Source organism: Triticum aestivum, chromosome 5B (genome assembly GCF_018294505.1).
Source record: "Triticum aestivum cultivar Chinese Spring chromosome 5B, IWGSC CS RefSeq v2.1, whole genome shotgun sequence".
Taxonomy (NCBI): Eukaryota; Viridiplantae; Streptophyta; class Magnoliopsida; order Poales; family Poaceae; genus Triticum; species Triticum aestivum.
In genome coordinates this window covers 442,519,419-442,543,417 of record NC_057807.1, presented here as the reverse complement: position 1 = coordinate 442,543,417, position 23,999 = coordinate 442,519,419, and the positions used below count along the sequence as shown (strand labels likewise).

At 43.3% G+C, this 23,999-nt stretch overlaps 2 long non-coding RNA genes across 13 annotated transcripts in view; both read left to right on the top strand.

Annotated features, from left to right (window-relative positions):
* Positions 1-1,406: 1,406 nt before the first annotated feature.
* LOC123112340 (uncharacterized) lies at positions 1,407-6,181 on the top strand. 4 transcript variants are annotated; one of them, XR_006455373.1, is made up of 6 exons: positions 1,407-1,933; positions 2,190-2,303; positions 2,533-2,735; positions 2,958-3,113; positions 4,020-4,180; positions 5,771-6,181. It is a non-coding gene; the product is annotated as an uncharacterized lncRNA (long non-coding RNA). The 4 variants fall into 4 exon arrangements; XR_006455371.1 differs by having other exon boundaries at positions 2,577-2,735; positions 5,771-6,178; XR_006455370.1 differs by lacking the exon at positions 2,533-2,735 and having other exon boundaries at positions 5,771-6,173.
* A 1,254-nt stretch (positions 6,182-7,435) lies between these two features.
* Positions 7,436-23,999, top strand: part of LOC123112339 (uncharacterized) — a 42,603-nt gene continuing 26,039 nt past the window's right edge. For 5 of the 9 annotated variants that reach the window (XR_006455364.1, XR_006455363.1, XR_006455362.1 and 2 more), the window contains exons 1-5: positions 7,436-7,690; positions 8,304-8,547; positions 9,058-9,130; positions 10,131-10,208; positions 10,405-10,482. This is a non-coding gene — a long non-coding RNA (uncharacterized lncRNA). The remainder of the gene's footprint in view (positions 7,691-8,303; positions 8,548-9,057; positions 9,131-10,130; positions 10,209-10,404; positions 10,483-23,999) is intronic. The other 4 variants (XR_006455365.1, XR_006455361.1, XR_006455369.1 and 1 more) reach the window with 2 other exon arrangements.

Genomic DNA, 23,999 nt, shown 5'->3' with positions numbered 1-23,999 from the left:
TTGCGTTGTTTCTTTTTTATCATGTGATTTCTATTTTGTTTCTGTTAGCAATAATTACAGCTCCATGAAGCAAAAGAAAGCTTGAGAAATCATTTTTGTTTATACTCAAAGGCTTGGCTACCTAGGGGTGTTATTGACTCCCTACCAAAAGTTGTGTTTATACTCAAAGGCTTATGCATGCTTTCTAAAAAATATGTTGCACAATCACTGTAATTATGGTGTTATGTGAGTTAGAAGATTTCAAAAGTGCATCAATTGAGAATTACACATATTTATACATCGGACAGGGAAGCATGTATTTGATATTTCCTGCTAAAATTCAGCATTTTCTATCGAAGGTCTAAATTTTCATATGCCAGACTTTTAAGTTAGATGGTGTGTTATAATGATTTTTTGTTGGATGTTGTGCTGTATATTTGGGTCTATGTAATATTTGTTAGGAAATTCCATAATGTATTAAGGTTCTGGTTGCAGCATCTTGGAATATTTGTTTAAAGGTAACAAAATGCTCCATGTGTTGTCTTTAATTAATGGTTAATAACAATGGAAATGCTTCGTGAGATGATTGGTCTTAAGCATAAAAGTCATGTAGGGTGCTATCTACCTTGTGTAATATAGTGCACAATAAAGAGTACTATGTTTCTGTACCACTTTCTTTATTTTGTGCATCGCGTGTCTTTCTATGTATATATTATCGAATTACATTTTGTATCGAAGAATATTTTGTGTGATATGGATTTCAATTATGTTTACACGTAAAACTTGATATGCATTATGTTTATATATGCACACGGTAAAAATATTTAAAAACCCGTGGCAACGCACGGGCCTTCTACTAGTTAGGAGTAGAGATGAGAATGATCTTTACAATGAGTGCTTCTTAATTTGCCATTTCGTGCATGGTAACAATTTTTTTCAGTAGGGGGCGTATGTACGGGATTTCCTATTTGGCGCTGCAGGCGCCCGTTATAGTGCAATTTGCAAACGGGCGCCTGCAGCCGAGTTAGCTGGGCTCGGCCCGTTTTGCTTTTTTTCTTCTTCTGTTTCTAGAGAAACGTACAAAAAAGTGCATGACCGAGGGATCGAACCCAGTAGCTCGCCGCTGCGAGCGCTACGCTCGAGCCACCCAGCCGTGACAGCTTCTCTCAAATCCTTTTTTAGTCCTCTTATTCTTACCTACTAATAAACCAGGTATCGCTTCTGGTCGTACGTCGTCGGCGTTTTTGCAAAAAAGTCCCTGATGTTTTCGTTATTCAACCCGCGGTCCCTTTTTAAGTCAGAAAACGTTTCGTCCAGTAAGTTTTCAAGAAAAACCCATGCAGTTTCCTGTATTAAACGTGCGATCCTTTTAAAGTGAGAAACTGTTTCATTCGTTTCTGGGCTTGGGCCTTACTTTTATTCGGCCTAACACAAGGGTTGGAAACAAAAAAACACACGACACACGGGCACGCATCGAAGGAGAGCCGGGGTACGGCCGCCGCCGCCGCCACCTGCGGATGGTCTTCCTGTCCGGCCACCTGCGCAGCCCACGCGGGCGAGCTGCCGATCTGGCTGGGCTGCCTGGCCACGCAGCGGATGGCAGCGGTTCGAGCAACTCCTCGACGCAGGGGAAAAGGTTGGCGGCGCTGGAGTTCGTCGGAACGTGCAGGCGGCCGTTGGGTGACGCGAGGCCGCGACACCGGCGCAAGGAATACGGGCAGATCCGGGGGCAGCAGCGACCGATCTGGCTGCTGGTGCGGCGGCTTGCTCCGGCGGCGGCGGCGTCCTGCTCATTCATAGAAAGAGAGACAGGGCGTGATGGAGAGAGGAGGAAAGGAGAAGGAGCAGGGGGTGCAAGGTCAGGGAGGCTGTCGCTAGCGGTGGCGGCTCCGGCGACCGGCCGGCGGGCTTCCAGGCAAGGCTAAGGAGTACGCTAGCCTGAGATTCAATAGAGGTATTGTGCTTCATCTTCTGAACTGGAAACCATGGCGTGCCTGAATATTTTTTTCTAGAACATGATGCTTGAGTTGGTAATCATTCTTGGGTGATTTATCCGATATTACTGATGGATCATCCTTTGGAGTGCATGACTTGAATGGATTTCTGAATTCCAAACAGTATGCTATCGTGATGTTTGATTAGGGTCTTCTGTGAATCCGTACCAAAACCATGATTGTAATTTGTTGCTCCCTCTCTCTAATCCGGAACAGACACGGTGATTCTGGTCGGAGCCGTGGCTACGTGATTCTGGCCGGCGTGCATCCATAGTCAGAGGACGCCGAGCCTTCCTCGTTGCAAGCAACATCAGCTCGTCTCGGCATGAGGTCTGCACGCTTACCTAATCTTTCTAATGGAGACCGAACTGGAATTTGTGTCTGCGCTGCTTCTTGCAGATAGTCCATGGTTTGTACAGATAACCACATGTAAATCTTAATTTAGTTGATATTGGAAAGATTGTTTCTTTCGAACCTTATATGTGGAGCAACTAGAAATAGTACGTATGTGTTTTTCCCTGGCTCCCACGTCAGACCAGTGCTCTAATGTTTGTTCCAGGTTGAGCATGGCAATAATGTACAGTTTGAACTTCGTGCTGGCAGAACTTTTTCGCCTTGAAGCATTCTGTGAATTACACCATGAATAGCAACAACATCAGGCCATTTGAGAGAAGGGGTGTCCCTGGAGTTCTCCCTAAATCTTACTGCATTCTTAGTGACAATGAGGAATTATTATTCACTTGAGAAAATAAAGATTAAATGGTGAGGCTCTCAAAAGTGAAATGACTTTTTGAGCTCGACATTGACCTTTTTTTGAGCTAGATATTGACCTTCTGAGTAGCACAATAGAGGTCCTATCTGAAGCCTTTTACGTGCCTGTTACAATGATCTTTTTATTTTCCTTTGTATATTAACTAGAGAATATTATCGTTTGCTATAACTACTGAAAGATGTCATATTCCTTTGTTATAATGGTGTTTGCAGTAGGAGTGTACGCCTCATTCAAAGAAGAGGCTCAACAATCTTTTGGATGGACTTATGATTACCACATATATGATCTTATGAAGCAGGAGTTGAGAACTACAAAATCCATCTATTCCTGGAATGGAGCTGGTTGAAGTTGGACCTTCAATGGACCTGGTAATTAGGTGGCACCGACGTTTAGTAAAGCCAATTTTTTATGAGGAAATGCACCAAAAAAAAGTTTAGTGGAAGTGGATTAGATTGTTTGTAGTCATATGCCCTTGAGAAATTTTGTGCTTTCTTTATTTCTTCTGATTATAATTCTTTGTTTATTTCTAACTGACATTGATATGCAAATGAAAATCCTGTGATTTTTTTGCCCTCTCATTGACCATTTAATTTTTCAGTCATATCTATATACAAAGAAGTATTGTACCATATAGTTTTGTGTTTTCGGAAACGTCTAAAGGCCTGTTACATGCATCATTTTCTCTTTCATATCCTTCATCTGAAACTGAAAATATGAACCATTTTGTTGATATGAACATTAGTTGCAAGGTGAATAAATAGTGGTCGACAATGTGGCTGGATGTACATGAGCATATGTTGTATCTTTGACGCCATTCATTTTGAATCATTAGAATAATAAAAGAGGTTTGTTTGGATAATTATTTTCCAGGTTTCTAAACACATCTATTTATCTATTTTGTATCCATTGCAACACATATGTTTCCCTAAATAAAATGACTACAATTGTGTGAACTGAGTGGTTGGGCGTTACTGTAGATTAAATTTCTCACATTAAGAATCTTTGCCTGATGCTACAAAAAAAATCTATGTTTTGTAGCAGGATTAGTGATCAAATATATCCTTTTTATTGTAAATATTTTAGTCTGCTACTTTGTTCATTAATTTTTCTGGGCATTTATGCTTAAGTTTTATTTCAAAGCAAAATCATATTGAGCTATCTACAAGTTAGAATTATCCAAAACAGTTTCTGTAACATTGTATATCATGTGTTTTCTCTTTTATTCACAACATAATATGCAGTCACACAATTCATATCTTGGTTGTGAATTCCAGAGGGGAAGATAGCCTTCCTGGCAGTTAGAGCTTCGTCACTTGGAAGGTAGGCAAGCAATGCAAGCCAACAAAGAAAATTAGTTAGGGACGCACCAAGTTCGCCGGAGGTAGCAGAACGTTTGTCGAGCCATCCAATATCACCAACGGTGGCTACATCAGAGGTATTTGATCTCGACCACCCTCAAAAACAGCCTTGCTATTCCCCCTTCCCTTTCTTCTTGAGATTGGTTGTAGCTAACTGAGTGCCTCAGTCAGTCCCTCAAGCTTTTGTGTATTCAGAGATTTATTTAGAGATGGTAACTGAGCACTAGGTTGTTATCTGCGTTGTTTGATTTTTTCCATGTACTGTGGCTGCACATGATGTTGGCAAATACACTAGACATCATGGGCTGAGACAATACAATAGAAATCATGTTGAGGCTGGAAAATTTGCTGAACTTGTGGTGCCTGTGTTCCTTCTCACAGTAGTTGTTTTACGTGGTGAAAGTTTTAGAGGCCAAATAACAGTTATTTTGTTCCATGCTTTTCAGTCCAAGCAGATTTATGTTTTGCAAGAATTAGTGTACTTACATGCAGAACCAGTTTTTTCGTAGATAATTGCTTACAAGATTTATGTGGTTAATATTTCTGCAGAGTTTACAAACAAGAGTGAAACCTATAATGATGAGTGATGATTATGGTATGATTACTGGGTCAATAATTCATAGCAAGGAAGCTATTTTACTGGAAAAAGTAAATCCAGTATTAAACTTAGTAAATTGTTGGGTAGATCAGATTAGATGCGGCTTAAACCTTCGCCGCTCCCTGCCATTTAGTACTGGCTGGAGTCTGTTTGAGCTGACCAATGTGGAGCAGAGTCGCAATGGAGATGCTCAGTCTCACATGCTTTATTCTACTTCTTGTAGTATGACAGAGCTTGGTTGTAGCTAACTGTGCCCTCAGTCAGTCCCTCAAGATTTTGTGTATTTAGAAATTTATTTAGAGATGGTAAAATAGAGATCTTGATGTATTGACGGTTTGCGGTAGTGGGGCTGTTCTGTTACAGTTCAGGATACTCAAATTCCTCCTGCTCCTATCATCGTCTCCCTGTAATATGATGTAGCACAGTACTATGCACTTCAGCACTAAGCCCAGAACCTAGCTAGCTTACTTGAGGGTCGGCTCCGGATTTTGACGATTGTGTTTGTGTATAATTTGTGAGGGGCTATAGAGAGTCAATTAACAAGTCAATTAATACAAACCTGTTTTTCTCTATGGTCCTCTGAACATACTCGCTATAAGAACATATATTTCAATATTTGAGCACTGAAAAAATTGTCAAATTGTGACTCCCTTGTGAAAAAGTAGCAAGAATGAACTCAGGAAATTCTGCAAACGATATCAGCATTGGTTTGTGTAGAACTGTGGATGTTTCTCTTGCAAGTCTAGGTTTTAGACAAAAAAAATCCTGCAGTTGTTTGGGTAATGTTTTTTTGTTAGGAATTAGGAGAATTGTTATGTAGTAAAATTATCAAAATTCTTACAAAATATTCTGCAAGTTTTGTTTGCCGCTGTTCAGTCAAGCAAAGCCAACTGCTCGCCACTATGTGCGGTTCTCTTGCCATTTCATGGGGTGCAACCGCAAGTGGCACAAGACTGTAGTTGTGGTGTTCTAAAATTTACTAATGTTGATGTTTCTTTTCAAGATTGTGGTATTGTTTACCAATTTGGTCCCCGGGTTATGTATTCATTTCCTTTTCTATTCTTTGTAGATAATTTGCTTCAGTTCATCGAACTACCTGCTGAAACATGTGTATTGTTTCTCAATATATTGGGCATCAATCCACCTCTCATGAGATCTCTGAATTTTCGACGCATATTGTATTTGCTGAATTATTTCCTCCAGATAACTATGCTTGGATTCACAAATGCGTGCAATGCTTTCAAGTATAGGTTAGTTCAATACTTAAGTTGTGCTATTCCACTTTGAAGGTTTTGGTCCTAGAAGTGTAATACTTGGTAGGTTAGCTGCAAAAGCGGAATGTATATGGCCTGAATTTATATTTTGACCCCTTGCGTTCTAAAACGTTTTGTTGTATCGTTCTGTCCTGAAAGAATAGAAGCAATTCTTCTATGTGAGAGAATATAAACGTTATTCGCAAACAACATGCGGCGTCATTAAGTTTCTTATTACCAATTTAAACATGATTAGTAATAGCACAACTAAAGTTTGTGAACATATCATTGTAAAATGGTCGGTTGGATTGAGTTTTGTATGGATTCTACAAGGGCCATTTCTATGGAATTACAAATTAGCTTTATATTTTTATGGATGGGTTCATCGTCTTTGGATTTCCCACGCTTCGGATGTGTTTGTGATCAAGTAGACACCACGACCACCATCAGTAGGGTGGGAAGGAGGGTGTGTGATATTTTTTTCTTTTCCCGTTGCAACGCACGGGCATTTTTGCTAGTTATTATCTACGTAAGTTCAGTTTTTTCTTTTTCTTTTCTCCTCATCCTTTTTCAAATTCGGTGAACCTTTTTCGAAATCAATAATTTCCTTTTCAATTTCGATGAATTTTTTTTTGAAATCCGATGAACTTTTTTTCAAATCCAATGAACTTTTTTCAGATCCGGTGAACTATTTTCAAAATCGATGAACTATTTTCGAAATCGATGAACTATTTTCAAAATTTGATGAACTTTTTTCCAATTCTATGAACTTTTCTCAAATCTGATAAACTATTTCTAAAATTTGATGAACTTTTTTTCAAAATCGATGAACTTTTTTAAAATTTGTGAACTATATTCAGAATTGATGAACTATTTTTTCAAATTCGACGAACTTTTTTCAGAATTGATTAACTTTTTCTTCTAATTCGTGCTTTTCTTTAAATTTGATGAACTTTTTTGAATTCCAACGTTTTTTAAAATTGAACTTTTATTACAAAACTATGATTTTCTTTTCCTTTTTTACGTTTTCCTTTTCCGAAATGATTTTTATGGTACAGAAATTATGTTCATGTTGTACTAGAAGAAGTATTAAATAAGTTTGTTTTTGGATCATGAACATGTAGGCGGTCCTGGTGCAGTGGTTACTCCGCCGTTTCTTTCACCTACTCGCGTTGGTTCGAATCCCACATCCCGCAAGTGTTTTTCTACCGCGTTCGATTTTTGGCGAGGTTGTTGGGCCGGCCGGCTAGGCGATGCGCGCGGGCGCCAGGAACCTTAACCGGCGCAGAAGGCGCCCAATAGGACCTCCCCGTATGTACGTCCTCCGACGAAGCGGATTCCAAAGCCCGTCGTCGCCCGCCTGGGCCTCGACATATGGCCCAACGAAGCCAAATCCCACACGAGAAGGAAAGCGTCGGTCGGAGTCCTTCACCATGGACTTCCCCGCGCGTCTAGCAGGAGAGACCCCGCCGCCTCTTCGATTTTCCAATCCCCACTTCCCCGTCTCCTCCACGGACCCCCAAAAAATCCCAAATTGCCGGCGGAACCCTAGCTCTGGTGCTAGTGCTACTGCCACCACCTCCGGCGGAATCGGCGGCGGCTCCTCCCCGGCGCCGCACCTCGGAGGTTGCGCTGCTCGGAGCGTCGCCCGTCGCGTCCTTCCTCCGGCTACACCTTCAGGATTCGCGCCGCTCTGGTCCGAGGGCTTTGGACCGTCCTCTTACCTCTGTGCACATGTATGATTTTGCCCTTGGTAGCAGTAGTCTCTGTTCTTGTCCCTTCTATCGTTGATGTAGGTATATGCACCCTCGACGCTATTGCAGCTGATCTCCCTAAAAGAAGTTTGGTCCTTATGCAATGCAATTCATTGACGGACACAAGTAGTCCCGCAGACCGGCTTCCGGTCTCTATTGATTCTGATTCCTTCACCAAGTAGTACTATTAGTATTCTGCGCAATTAGTAATTACAGTATTAGATATCAATGGACCATCAAAACTTCAGAGAAAAATTCTTATAAGCTGCTAACTCTTCAATCCTTGCTAGATTGTCTGTCAGCTAATTAATTAGCTGATAACTTATGATACATGTTCTTGTCATAGATAGATCGGATACATTAGCCATGGCTTCTGGCTATCAATAGAAGCACACAAAAGTTTTCTAAGCACATTACTGATAATATCTAAAATAATAACGTCATGTTAATGGCCGGCTATGTCTGAATACCATATTTAGTCCAAGTACTATTACTTGTTTACCAGAGTGGGTTTTCTCTCTGGTAATATTTCCAATTCTTTGTTATTTAGATGCTGCATGTTATAGTCTCAGGTTTATATTATTGTCCATTGTAGGTGTTATCCGTTCATGTGCAAAGCAGGACGTTTACACCATCAACGGGTGTCAGACATGGACTCTTCCACCCTCCTTTGCCAGTGTTGTGTCATGCTCGAGCACGCCATCAACTTGTGCCGGACACGGACTCCACATGAACTCCCTCCTTTGCCACATAATAGGCATCGAGTGCTCTAAGGAAGCATCCAATCTCGCTGTTCTACCAACTTCGCCGGAACACCGACCGCCGGTGCTCCACCTGAGGTACGCTGGATCACATGCCAAGCTAAATGCGGCTCTGCTGTTTTAAATAAGACATGATTTTTAGCTTCCATCGTTAATACTTAATACCTTGCCATGTACGGACAATCTGCAGAGTTTGCAAACAAAAAAGTGAAACCTGTAATGATGAGTGATGACTATGGTATTATATCCATCTAATTATGAGAATTAAATAGGCATGTAGTATAGAGAGGGACATATCAAGTTTACTATGAACTCAAACAGGACATGTTTGACAAACAATACACGATCAGGCTCTTTAATTGAGTATTATTTTAGGGAGCAAAGATGCACACCTGCCTTTATTGCGCTTTGCTGGGATATAATTCATTCTGATCACCTTGTGGGTTGGTGTGCTAGATTACCACCCTAACATGTTGTCGATTTTATATAATCAGTATACACTATGTTTCTATGTTGTTCTAATGGATTGAAATGAACATAAATCAACCATGTATATTTACATGGCCTTATACTATGCTTTTCGGCTAGGTTGTTTTCAACTGGAGACAAAATCAGTGTTATTGTCATGCATGGAAGAAGAGCTCGACCTTATTGCTAACATGTAAGCAGCTTTGTTGCCTTCCTAGTCCGATCATGGATTTTAAGCATACTACTAACAAAATGTTGGTGTGTGTGGCAGGTTTTAACTAATTCAGAAAATGGCCAGTACTGAATTTATAGTACTAAATCTACACTCTAAAATATGTCTATATACATCCGTACGTAGTCCTTATTGAAATCTCTAAAAAGACTTATATTTAGGAACGGAGGGAGTAGTTCTGTATTAGCAGATCCCTCTATGGGTTCTGCAGTTGTATTGCTGATAGGTGTGGCTGGATGATTTTGATAGATGATGTATTTGTGGGTCTGGTGCTCATTATAATTGTGTGCTGGTAACAAGGATAAAAGAGAAATTCTCCTGAGTTGCGTTTAATGTGAATGACCCTACTCAGCATGAGCTTAACAGTTAGTGTTCTTGTGGTACTTACCTTGCTTGCCATATGTTCATATGGCCTCTTTGTTAAATGTTCAAGGTATACTTGCTGTGATATGTCTTAGCACTTCGATAAGCTGACACAAGGTATCCTGATTGTAGTTATATTGATTCAGTTTAACAACAATAGTAGATATAGTGACAAAATTCCATTGTTGTATATAGCAAGAACTTTTAACACCTCTTTTCTCAACCAGAATTTCAAATCATAGATGATGGGTGTTGAACTACTAGAATATTTATGTCCTCGTTGCAAAGCATAGGCATATGTGCTAGTTTATTCCAAAAGAGAATCATGTTTTTTTAAGGAGGGAGGCTAGCTTCTATAGACTTGCATATGTTTGTAACGTTTCCCTTTGCTACCTTGTCAAAGTGCAAAGTGCAAATTTCCAGTTTTTGTGTCTGCCAATCCATTTATAAGCTGTTGTGTGCTACAATTTCGAACAAACTATGACAAATGTTGTGGTAATGAATCCTTGTGATTATTTACTGATTTTTTTGCCCTTTCCTCCATCGCTCAGTTCAAAGGTTGGCAGATGCTTACTATGCTGCTTTGGTCTGTATGTAGGTTTTATCGCAGACCATGCTGTAGAGTCGCACAAACCGCTAGTGCTGCTTTTGCTTTGTGACATTTTCAGATCCACAGGTAGTTTAAGTATAACTTGCTCATGTGGTTAGGCCATATACCCAATAGATATTCAAATCTTCTATGTGCTGCATGGTAAATGCATTGTCATTTTGTCAAGCACCATCATGGTTGTTGCACAGTGTCTTGTTACAATTCTCTGAAGGTCATTAGTAAAACAGGAAGTCTAATTCCCTTTCCCCCTCATTTCCTACAGATAGATCCGCTGATGGATTTAAGTTTTCATTCACCAACTACTCAATTCCTCGGAGATGAGGATCGTTCTGTAGCTCATGTGAGTTCACTCTATAAGCACGATACAACATGCATGCATATTTGTTCGACACCTTATCATTAATATATTCCTTTTGAAATCGCAAACATAGCTATTTATTACTTAAGTTTTTGTCAAAGTTCGGAAGATTTTTGTATTTTCCATCATGTAATGCACGCCCTAGGTTGGGATAGATATTGCTTTCTGGAGGATGGTGATAAGTTAAGGTACACCCTTGTGTTTACGTACGATGTTATAGAGTATAGACATGGGCGAGACATCTAGTCAAACCTACATAGGATTTCTAAAATGATATAATTATAACTGTTACATGTCAACCTGCATCAAAAGAATCCACAAAACATGGACTACTAGTGTAGTGAAGAGGATGAGGGGGAATCATCGGGGAAGCCTTAGGGGACGAGTGGGGTTAGGTAGCCCGAGGTAACAAACAAGGTGGTGAAGAGGCATGTGATGATGGCATTGGGTATACAACAATAGTACAAGAAGACACGATGGGATGGGTGGATGAGGGCAAATACATGAGTGATAGGTGTATTGAGGAAAGAAATATCGTTAATGTTGGAGGCCAAAGGAGACGATGGACCTGAATAGAAAGGAGACAATGGGTCAAATTAGTATTTGAAGGCCGGTGTTAAAGTTTGCCAAAACAGGGGATTATCATTTGGGCTTGATAGAGTATGAATATATCTCACTTGGTCATGTTTGCATCAAAAGCGTGTCCCACTTTGGAGAAGAATACACCAACCATTTTGGTAGTGGGCCTAACTCTTCTCAACAATACTGTTTAGGCCTCATTCCCCTAATACGCTAGTCATTGTCTCCTTTCCCGTATTTTTGTTAATCTCACTCACAAACACTTCATGATTCGAGTGAGGGAATGCTAGCTGCCATGGCGGCATTGTCCCCTCAATGAGATTGAAGGCTCTAGCAACATCGTGTGAGAGGCATCAGCGCTAGTGAGTTTGCCACGACGGCAGCCGCGGAGCATATAGTGGAGGGTAGAGGTGCACTTGGACACGAGGCACTACAGTTTGTTTCTTCTTTCGGGCGAGTGGCAGCTAGATAGACAAGACTCCCGATAAGATAAACGATGTTAGATCAGACAAAGTGTCACCATCAACAGGAGTCGTAGCAGTGCACTCATCATTAAGAGAGGCATGCGCAAGATCTTGGATTACTTTTCTTGAGTAAGAAAGACCTCAATCCCAAGAAAGTAGCGAAGTGGGCCAAGATTAGACATAAGAACCTGCTCACTAAGACGTGCCTTCACACAACCAACAATAGCCATCACAGTGGTAAAACACTCAAAACTAGGCGCTAGGGCTTGCTTAACGCCATAGAGAGCGACGGAGAAGAGATAACATGTCGTGAGGAACAGAATACCCAAGTGGTGGTTGCATGTAAACCTTCTCACGTAGCTCACCGTTAAGAAAGGCATTCTTAGCATCAAGCTGAGACAGACTAGTGGTGAACAGAGGCCACAACAAAAGGTCTATGATAAGCGAGGTGAGGAAATCATAGGAGATGATGTTGGATTTGCAATAATTGGAGAAGTATGAGCAGTACGATGAATGGATAAGGGCTCAACAAGAATGATACGAGTGTCGGGAGAAGTGAGGAAATAAATATCCTCCATTAAAAAGGTTAAGGAAAATGGACGTTGGTAGAAAGGACGAGACTCATCAAGTCACATCCCAAGAAATAGGCATCAGACGACCAACATGATCCCAACAAAGAAATCATTTATGCTCATCGTTGTATCCTATGAAGACACACTCACCAGGCCGAGCAGTCAGTTTGGTGGCTTCATGAGGGGCAAGGACATAGCTAACACGACCAAACAATTGAAGCGCCAGATAATCAAGAAACGGCCAGATAGACGCTTGAAAGGAACGTCACCCTATCGAGCAGTGGATGGTCGAAGGTTGATGAGATAGATGGAAGTGGTGACAGACTTGGCCCGAAAGTGCGGTGGAAGAGAGGCGACGACCATAAACGCACGGGCCTTCTCAAGGTAACGATGTTTGCGACGTCATTTTGAGCATGAGACCAAGAAAAGAGGTCTTAGCAACAACACCCTTCTCAGCAAGGACTCCATGCAAGAGCTTGGAGATACACTCTTTAGTAGAGTCATCACATAACACAATAAGCGTAGAGAACTGAATGTGGACCGTGGTAGCAAAACGCTTATATATAGATAAGACCTCACTACGAGAAGAAATAAAGTACATCCCGGTACATGGAGAGAAATCATCTATAAAGATAATATACTAGCGATGACCTACTTTTGCGGCAAAGGAGATGGACCCAAGAGAACAAGGTCGAAACGACGCTAAGACATAGTCTCGCTATGAGTATAAGGTAATTGGACCTGTTTACCAAGCCGACAACCCTAACAGTCTAAAGACATCATCAAAGACGGATCCAAGAGGACCACGTCGAACTAAGGATGAGAGATGAGGGCCACACAAGTGACTCAAGGAGATGATGCCACTTCTGAAAATAACTTGTAAACAAGGCAATAGAGGCGGGGAGACTGGCAGTAGTGGCAGCAGATGGACTTGATCCACCATCCCACGTGCCTGTGCACTCTTCGTTCCCCGCAGATTCGGGTTGGTGTCCTTCCACGCCATCACATGCTGCCATTCGGGATGAACAATGTCACGATAAGAAGTCGTCTCAAGAATAGCAGTGCCAACGCTTGGAAGACCAAGGTGATAAACAGGAGGATGCGGACAAGGACGCTAGCCATAAGTAGGTTGAGATATGGTAGATGGCGCATTAGTAGACACATCCACCACACGCGGACGACGTCTATAAAAGTGAGGAAAAGATAGCAGAGTACGAGTAGGAATCATCGAGACAATCTCAAGTCATGGTGACAAGGAAGCTACCGGTGATGAAGGTCTGTGTTAAGCGAGGTGAGGAAACCATAGGAGATGATGTTGGATCTACAATAGTCGGAGAAGGAGTATGATGAATGGATAAGGGTTCAATGGGAGTCATAGGAGTGTCGGGAAAGTGAGGAAAGAGATATCCTCTAATATAGAAGTTGATGAAAATGAGCACGGTAGAAGGGGTGAGACTCAACAAAAGTCACATCCCAAGAAATAGGCATCCAACAACCAACATGTTCCCTACAACGATATTCCATATGCTCATCGTTGTAACCTATGAAGACACACTCAATAGACCGGGCAGTCAGTTTGGTGTCTTCACGAGGGGCAAGAAGGGCATAACACAACCAAACAATTGAAGCGCCAAATAATCAAGAAATAGTTAGATAGACGCTTGAAAGGAACACCACCCTATCGAGCAGCAAATGGCTGAAGGTTGATGAGATAGATGGAAGTGGTGACAGACTCGGTCCTAAAGTGCGGTGGAAGAGACGCGACGACCATCAACGCATGAGCCTTCTCAAGGTGACGATGTTTGAGACGCCATTTTGAGCATGAGCAGTTGAGCACCAAGAAAAGAGATCTGAGCAACAACACCTTGCTCAACAATGACTCCATGCAAGAGCTTGTAGATATACTCTTTAGCAGAGTCATCGCATAACACAATAAGCGTAGAGAACTAAATGTGAACCGTGGCAGCAAAACGCTGATATATAGATACGACCTCACTACGAGAAGAAATAAAATAGATCCAGGTGTGTGGAGAGAAATCATCTATAAAGATAATATACTAGTGATGGCCTACTTTTGAGGCAAAGGAGATGGACCCGGACATCAGAGAGAACAAGGTCGAAACGACGCTGAGACATAGTCTCGCTATGAGTATAAGGTAATTGGACTTGTTTACCAAGCCGACAACCCTGATAGTCTAAAGGCATCACCGGAGAAGGATCCAAGAGGACCACGTCGAACTAAGGGTGAGAGATGAGGGCCACACAAGTGACTCAAGGAGATGATGCCACTTTTGAAAATAACTTGTAAATTAGGCAATAGAGGCGGGGAGATTGGCAGTAGTGGCAGCAGATGGACTTGATCCACCATCCCACGTGCCTGTGCACTCTTCGTTCCCCGCAGATTCGGGTTGGTGTCCTTGTCCTGTTTGCGGATTTTGTGTCACGCACTTGATTAAGCATCCCACGTTCTCCTATAGTGTGCCCTTGGCCTTGACGATAGGTAGCGCCGTGTTCTCGGGCGTGTCCCGTGCATAAAATCCAGGTATGTGCCGATTGTTCGAGCTCTTGCTCACCATTGGTGGTGCTCGAGCGTGCGGTTATGGTGTCGCCCATAAAGGGAACATGGGATGTGGGATCAAGACAACACACATAGCAATCCGCCACCAGGCAAAGGATGCTCATCCGGACTTACATGGAGCAGAGGTGGACACAAGGTGGATGAGTGTGCTCATCAGTAAGAGCAGCACGAGCAATAAGATCCTGGATATGCTTCTTTTAGGAAATAAAGAAGCCACTAGAGGTAGAAGAAACCTCAATCGCAAGTAGTGACGAGGACTAAGATCAGAGATAAGAAGCTCATTATGACGAGCCTTCACAAAGGCAATGTACTTGTGAATCGTTGTCAGTGATGATTCACAGATAAAAGAAGTGTTTGACCATGAGTTGAATGGTGGACAGGAAATGCAGGATCATGAGCACTCACCGAAAAAACCAGCTGCAGTTAGCACTAAGACGAAGTGCTCAAACCAGGCAGGAGGGGTTTACTCAAGACCATATAAAGAGCGACGAAGACGACAAACCATTCCACCCCGAAGAGAATACTCATGTAGTGGCTACATGTAGGCATTCTTACATCAAGTTGAGACATACCGGCGGCGAACAGAAGCCACGACGAAAATTCTACGAATAGTGGTCATGTTGGCCATTATAGGAGCAAATGTCTCATCATAGTCATGACCATGTTCTCACCACTAGATGAGCTTTGTAACACTCAAGAGAAACATCAGTCTTAACCTTTTAGATCCACTTAGAAGTGATGCGACGAGCACGAGGAAGAGAAATGAGATCCCACACGCTGATGTGGTCAAGAGCATCAATCAAGCTTCGACGCCATCACATGCTGCTATTCGGGATGAACAACGTCAGGATATGAAGTCGTCTCAAGAATAGCAAAGCTAATGCTTGGAAGACCACAAGTAGGAAGAGGACGAGGACGCAAGCCATAAGTAGACTGAGACAGGGAAGATGGCACATTAGTAGACACACCCACAACACGCGAACGACGTGTATAAATGTGAGGAAAAGATAGCAGAGTACGAGCAGGAATCATCGAGACAAATCTCAAGTCATGGTGACAAGGAAGCTACCAGTGATGAAGGTCTGTGATAAGCGAGGTGAGGAAATCATAGGAGATTATGTTGGATCTGCAATAGTCGGAGTAGCAAGAGGAGTACAATGAATGGATAACGACTCAATAGGAGTGATAGGAGTGTCGGAAAAGTGAGGAAAGAGATATCCTCCAATAAAGAAGTTGATGAAAATGAGCACGGGTAGATGTGGTGAGACTCAACAAAAGTCACATCCAAAGGAATAGGCATCCAACAACCAACATGTTCCCTACAATGATATCCTGTTAGCTCATCGTTGTAACCTATGAAGACACACTCAATAGACTGGGCAGTCAGTTTGTTGTCTTCACGAGGGGCAAGAAGGACATAACACGGCCAAACAACTGAAGCGCCAAATAATCAAGAAAAAGTTAGATAGACGCTTGAAAGGAACGCCACCCTGTCGAGCAGCGGATGGCTGAAGGTTGATGAGATAGATGGAAGTGGTGACAGACTCGGCCCGAAAGTGCGGCAGAAGAGAGGTGACGACCATCAACAAATGAGCCTTCTCAAGGTGATGATGTTTGCGACACCATTTTGAGCAAACAGTTGAGCACCAAGAAAAGAGATCTGAGCAACAGCACCCTGCTCAACAAGGACTCCATGCAAGAGCTTGGAGATATAATCTTTAGCAGAGTCTTCGCATAACACAATAAGCGTAGAGAACTGAATGTGAACCATGGCAGCAAAACGCTTATATATAGATAAGTCCTCACTATGGGAAGAAATAAAATAAATTCAGGTGTGTGGAGAGAAATCATCTATAAAGATAATATACTAGCGATGACCTACTTTTGAGGCAAAGGAGATGGACTCAGACATCAGAGAGAACAAGGTCAAAACGATGCTTAGACATAGTCTCGCTATAAGTATAAGGTAATTGGACCTGTTTCCCAAGCCGACAACCCTTATAGTCTAAAGACATCACCGGAGACGGATCCAAGTGGACCACGTCGAACTAAGGATGAGAGACGAGGGCCACACAAGTGACTCAAGGAGATGATGCCACTTCTAAAAATAACTTGTAAACTAGGCAATAGAGGTGGGGAGACTGGCGGTAGTGGCAGCAGATGGACTTGATCCAGTATCCCATGTGCCTGTGCACTCTTCGTTCCCGTTGATTCGGGATGGTGTCCTTGTCCCGTTTGTGGATTTTGTGTCACGCACTTGATTAAGCATCCCATGTTCTCCTACAGTGTGCCCTTGGCCTTGACGACAGGTAGCGCCGTGTTCTCGGGCGTGTCCCGTGCATAAAATTCAGGTATGCGCCGATTGTCCGAGCTCTTGCACACCATTGGTGGTGCTCGAGCGTGCGGTTATGGTGTCGCCCATAAAGGGAACACGGGATGTGGGATCGAGACAACACACATAGCAATCCGCCACCAGGCAACGGATGCCCATCCGGACTTACAGTGAGCAGAGGTACACAAGGTGGATGAGTGGGCTCATTAGTAAGAGCAGCATGAGTAATAAGATCCTGGATATACTTCTCTTTGGAAATAAAGAAGCCTTAGAGGGAGCGGAGGTGGACACAAGGTGGATGAGTGTGCTCATCAGTAAGAGCAGCACGAGTAATAAGATCCTGGATATTCTCTTAGGAAATAAAGAAGCCTTAGAGGTAGAAGAAACCTCAATCGCAAGTAGTGACGAGGACTAAGATTAGAGATAAGAAACTCATTATGACGAGCGTTCACAAAGGCAATGTACTTGTGAGTCGTCGCTAGTGATGATTCAAATATAAAAGAAGTGTTCGACCATGAGTTGAATGGTGGACAGGAAGTGCAGGATCATGAGCACTCACCGAAAAACCAGCCGCAATTAGCACTAAGACGAAGTGCTCAAACCAGGCAAGAGGGGTTTACTCAAGACCATATAAAGAGCGACGAAGACGACAAACCATGCAATCCGGAAGAGAATACTCATGTAGTGGCTACATGCAGGCATTCTTACATCAAGTTGAGACCTACATGCGGCGAACAGAAGCCACACCGAAAAGTCTGCAAATAGTGGTCATGTTGGCCATTATAGGAGCAAATGTCTCATCATAGTCATGACCATGTTCTCACCACTAGATGAGCTTTGTAACACTCAAGAGAACCATCAGTCTTAAACTTTTAGATCCACTTAGAAGTGATGAGACGAGCACGAGGAAGAGAAATGAGATCCCACGCGCCGATGTGGTCAAGAGCATCAATCAAGCTTTGACGCCATCACATCTTGCTATTCAGGATGAACAACGTCAGGATATGAAGTCGTCTCAAGAATAGCAACGCCAACGCTTGGAAGACCACAAGTAGGAAGCGGACGAGGACGCAAGCCATAAAGTAGGCTGAGACAGGGAAAATGGCACATTAGTAGACACTCCCACAACACGCGGACGACGTGTATAAAAGTGAGGAAAATATAGCAGAGTACGAGAAGGAACCATCGAGACAAATCTCAAGTCATGGTGACAAGGAAGCTACCAGTGATGAAGGTCTGTGAGAAGCGAGGTGAGGAAATCATAGGAGATTATGTTCCATCTGCAATAGTCGGAGAAGCAGGAGTACGATGAATGGATAACAACTCAACAGGAGTGATATGAGTGTCGGGGAAAGTGAGGAAAGAGATATCCTCCAATAAAGAAGTTGCTGAAAATGAGCACGGGTAGATGGGTTGAGACTCAACGAAGGTCACATCCCAAGAAATAGGTATCCAACAACCAACATGTTCCCTACAACGATATCCTGTTAGCTCATCGTTGTAACCTATGAAGAAAAACTCAATAGACTAGGCAGTCAGTTTGTTGCCTTCATGAGGGGTAAGACGGACATAACAGAGCCAAATAATCAAGAAATAGTAAGATAGACGCTTGAAAGGAACGCCACCCTATCGAGCAGCGGATGGCTGAAGGTTGATGAGATAGATGGAAGTGGTGACAGACTCGACCCGAAAGTGCGGCGGAAGAGAGGTGACGACCATCAACGCATGAGCCTTCTCAAGGTGACGATGTTTGTGATGCCATTTTGAGCAAACAGTTGAGCACCAAGAAAAGAGATCTGAGCAACGGCACCCTGCTCAACAAGGACTCCATGCAAGAGCTTGGAGATATACTCTTAAGCAGAGTCTTCGCATAACACAATAAGCGTAGAGAACTGAATGTGAACCGTGGCAGCAAAACATTTATATATAGATACGACCTCACTACGAGAAGAAATAAAATAGATCCAGGTGTGTGGAGAGAAATCATCTATAAAGATAATATACTAGCGATGACCTACTTTTGAGGCAAAGGAGATGGACCCAGACATGAGAGAAAACAAGGCCGAAACGACGCTAAGACATAGTCTCGCCATGAGTATAAGGTAATTGGAACTGTTTACCAAGTCGACAACCCTGACAGTATAAAGACATCACCGGAGACGGATCCAAGAGGACCACGTCGAACTAAGGATGAGAGACGAGGGCCACACAAGTGACTCAAGGAGATGATGCCACTTCAGAAAATAACTTGTAAACTAGGCAATAGAGGCGGGGAGACTGGCGGTAGTGGCAGCAGATGGACTTGATCCAGCATACCATGTGCCTGTGCACTCTTCGTTCCCTGCTGATTCGGGTTGGTGTCCTTGTCCTGTGTGTGGATTTTGTGCACGCACTTGATTAAGCATCCCACGTTCTCCTACATTGTGCCCTTGGCCTTGACGATAGGTAGCGCCATGTTCTCGGGCGTGTCCCATTTATAAAATCCAGGTATGCGCTGATTGTCCGAGCTCTTGCTCGCCATTGGTGGTGCTCGAGCGTGCGGTTATGGTGTCGCCCATAAAGGGAACACGGGATGTGGGATTGAGACAACACACATAGCAATCCGCCACCAGGCAAAGGATGCCCATCCAGACTTCCAGGAAGCGGAGGTGGACAGAAGGTGGATGAGTGTGCTCATCAGTAAGAGCAGCACGAGCAATAAGATCCTGGATATGCTTCTCTTAGGAAATACAGAAGCCATTAGAGGTAGAAGAAACCTCAACCGCAAGTAGTGACGAGGACTAAGATCAGAGATAAGAAGCTCATTATGACTAAGTTCAGAGATTAGAAGCTCATTATGACAAAGGCAATGTACTTGTGAGTCGTCGGCAGTGATGATTCACATATAAAAGAAGTGTCCGACCATGAGTTGAATGGTGGACAGGAAGTGCAGGATCATTAGCACTCACCAAAAAAACCAGCCGCAATTAGCACTAAGACGAAGTGGTCAAACCAGGTAGGAGGGGTTTACTCAAGACCATATAAAGAGCGACGAAAACGACAAACCATGCCATCCGAAAGAGAATACTCATGTAGTGGCTACATGTAGGCATTCTTACATCAAGTTGAGACATACCGGCGGCAAACAGAAGCCACGATGAAAAGTCTATGAATAGTGGTCATGTTGGCCATTATAGGAGCAAATGTCTCATCATAGTCATGACCATGTTCTCACCACTAGATGAGCTTTGTAACAATCAAGAGAACCATCAGTCTTAACCTTTTAGATCCACTTAGAAGTGATCAGACGAGCACGAGCAAGAGAAATGAGATCCCACGCGCTGATGTGGTCAAGAGCATCAATTAAGCTTCGACGCCATCACATGCTGCTATTCGGGATGAACAACGTCAGGATATGAAGTCGTCTCAAGAATAGCAACACCAACGCTTGGAAGACCACAAGTAGGAAGCGGACGAGGACGAAAGCCATAAGTAGGCCGAGACAGGGAAGATGGCACATTTGTAGACACTCCGACAACACGGACGTCGTGTATAAAAGTGAGGATAAGATAGCAAAGTACGAGCAGGAATCATCGAGACAAATCTCAAGTCATGGTGACAAGGAAGCTACCAGTGATGAAGGTCTGTGATAAGCGAGGTGAGGAAACCATAGGAGATTATGTTGGATCTGCAATAGTCGGAGAAGCAGGAGGAGTACGATGAATGGATAACGGCTCAACAGGAGTGATAGGAGTGTCGGGAAAGTGAGGAAAGAGATATCCTCCAATAAAGAAGTTGATGCAAATGAGCACGGGTAGAAGGGGTGAGACTCAACAAAAGTCACATCCCAAGAAATAGGTAGCCAACAACCAACATGTTCCCTACAACGATATCCTGTTAGCTCATCGTTGTAACCTATGAAGAAAAACTCAATAGACTGGGCAGTCAGTTTGGTGCCTTCATGAGGGACAAGGACATAACACGGCCAAATAATCAAGAAATAGTAAGATAGACGCTTGAAAGGAACGCCACCCTATCAAGCAGCGGATGGCTGAAGGTTGATGAGATAGATGGAAGTGGTGACAGACTCTAGCCCGAAAGTGCGGCGGAAGAGAGGTGACGACCATCAATGCATGAGCCTTCTCAAGGTGACGATGTTTGTGATGCCATTTTGAGCAAACAGTTGAGCACCAAGAAAGGAGATCTGAGCAACATCACCTTGCTCAACAAGGACTACATGCAAGAGCTTGGAGATATACTCTTTAGCAGAGTCTTCACATAACACAATAAGCGTAGAGAACTGAATGTGAACCATGGCAGCAAAACGCTTATATATAGATAAGACCTCACTACGAGAAGAAATAAAATAGATCCAGGTGTGTGGAGCGAAATCAACTATAAAGATAATATACTAGCGATGACCTACTTTTGAGGCAAAGGAGATGGACCCAGACATGAGAGAGAACAAGGTCGAAACGACACTGGGACATAGTCTCGCCATGAGTATAAGGTAATTGGACTTGTTTACCAAGCCGACAACCCTGACAGTCTGATGACATCACCGGAGACGGATCCAAGAGGACCACGTCGAACTAAGGATGAGAGACGATGGCCACACAAGTGACTCAAGGAGATGATGCCACTTCTGAAAATAACTTGTAAACAAGGAAATAGAGGCGGGGAGACTGGCGGTAGTGGCAGCAGATGGACTTGATCCAGCATCCCACGTGCCTGTGCAGTCCTCGTTCCCCACTGATTTGGGTTGGTGTCCGTGTCCTGTTTGCGGATTTTGTGTCAGGCACTTGATTAAGCATCCCACGTTCTCCTACAGTGTGCCCTTGGCCTTGATGATAGGTAGCGCCGTGTTCTCGGGCGTGTCCCCTGCATAAAATCCAAGTATGCGCCGATTGTCCGAGCTCTTGCTCGCCATTGGTGGTGCTTGAGCGTGCGGTTATGGTGTTGCCCATAAAGGGAACACGGGATGTGGGATCGAGACAACACACATAGCAGTCTGCCACCAAGCAAAGGATGCCCATCCGGACTTATAAGGAGCGGAGGTGGACACAAGGTGGATGAGTGTGCCCATCAGTAAGAGCAGCACGAGCAATAAGATCCTGGATATGCTTTTCTTAGGAAATAAAGAAGCCATTAGAGGGAAGAAACCTTAATTGCAAGTAGTGACGAGGACTAAGATCGGGGATAAGAAACTCATTATGACGAGCCTTCACAAAGTTATATAAAAGGAGTGTTCGACCATGAGTTGAATTTTGGATACGAAGTGCAGGATCATGAGCACTCACCGAAAAAACCAGCCGCAGTTAGCACTAAGATGAAGTGCTCAAACCAGGCAGGAGGGGTTTACTCAAGACCATATAAAGAGCGACGAAGACGACAAACCATGCCATCCGGAGGAGAATACTCATGTAGTGGCTACATGTAGGCATTCTTACATCAAGTTGAGACATATCGGTGGCGAACAGAAGCCACGACGAGAAGTCTACGAATAGTGGTCATCTTGGCCATTATAGGAGCAAATGTCTCATCATAGTCATGACCATGTTCTCACCACTAGATGAGCTTTGTAACAATCAAGAGAACCATCAGTCTTAACCTTTTAGATCCACTTAGAAGTGATCAGACGAGCACGAGCAAAAGAAATGAGATCCCACGCGCTGATGTGGTCAAGAGCATCAATTAAGCTTCGACGCCATCACATGCTGCTATTCGGGATGAACAACGTCAGGATATGAAGTCGTCTCAAGAATAGCAACAGCAACGCTTGGAAGACCACAAGTAGGAAGCGGACGAGGACGCAAGTCATAAGTAGGCCGAGACAGGGAAGATGGCACATTAGTAGACACTCCCACAACACGGACGACGTGTATAAAAGTGAGGAAAAGATAGCAGAGTACGAGCAGGAATCATCGAGACAAATCTCAAGTCATAGTGACAAGGAAGCTACCAGTGATGAAGGTCTGTGATAAGCGAGGTGAGGAAACCATAGGAGATTATGTTGGATCTGCAATAGTCGGAGAAGCAGGAGGAGTACGATGAATGGATAACGGCTCAACAGGAGTGATAGGAGTGTCGGGAAAGTGAGGAAAGAGATATCCTCCAATAAAGAAGTTGATGCAAATGAGCACGGGTAGAAGGGGTGAGACTCAACAAAAGTCACATCCCAAGAAATAGGCATCCAACAACCAACATGTTCCCTACAGCGATATCCTGTTAGCTCATCGTTATAACTTCTGAAGACAAACTCAATAGACTGGGCAGTCAGTTTGGTGCCTTCACGAGGGGCAAGAAGGACATAACACGGCCAAATAATCAAGAAATAGTAAGATAGACGCTTGAAAGGAACGCCACGCTATCAAGTAGCGGATGGCTGAAGGTTGATGAGATAGAGGGAAGTGGTGACAGACTCTGGCCCAAAAGTGCGGCGGAAGAGAGGTGACGATCATCAACGCATGAGCCTTCTCAAGGTGACGATGTTTGTGATGCCATTTTGAGCAAACAGTTGAGCACCAAGAAAGGAGATCTGAGTAACAACACCTTGCTCAACAAGGACTCCATGCAAGAGCTTGGAGATATACTCTTTAGGAGAGTCTTCGCATAACACAATAAGCGTAGAGAACTGAATGTGAACCGTGGCAGCAAAACGTTTATATATAGATACGACCTCACTACGAGAAGAAATAAAATAGATCCAGGTGTGTGGAGAGAAATCATCTATAAAGATAATATACTAGCGATGACCTACTTTTGAGGCAAAGGAGATGGACCCAGACATGAGAGAGAACAAGGTCGAAATGACGCTGAGACATAGTCTCGCCATGAGTATAAAGTAATTGGAACTGTTTACCAAGCCGACAACCCTGACAGTCTAAAGACATCACCGGAGACGGATCTAAGAGGACCACGTCGAACTAAGGATGAGAGGCGAGGGCCACACAAGTGACTCAAGTAAATGATGCCACTTTTGAAAATAACTTGTA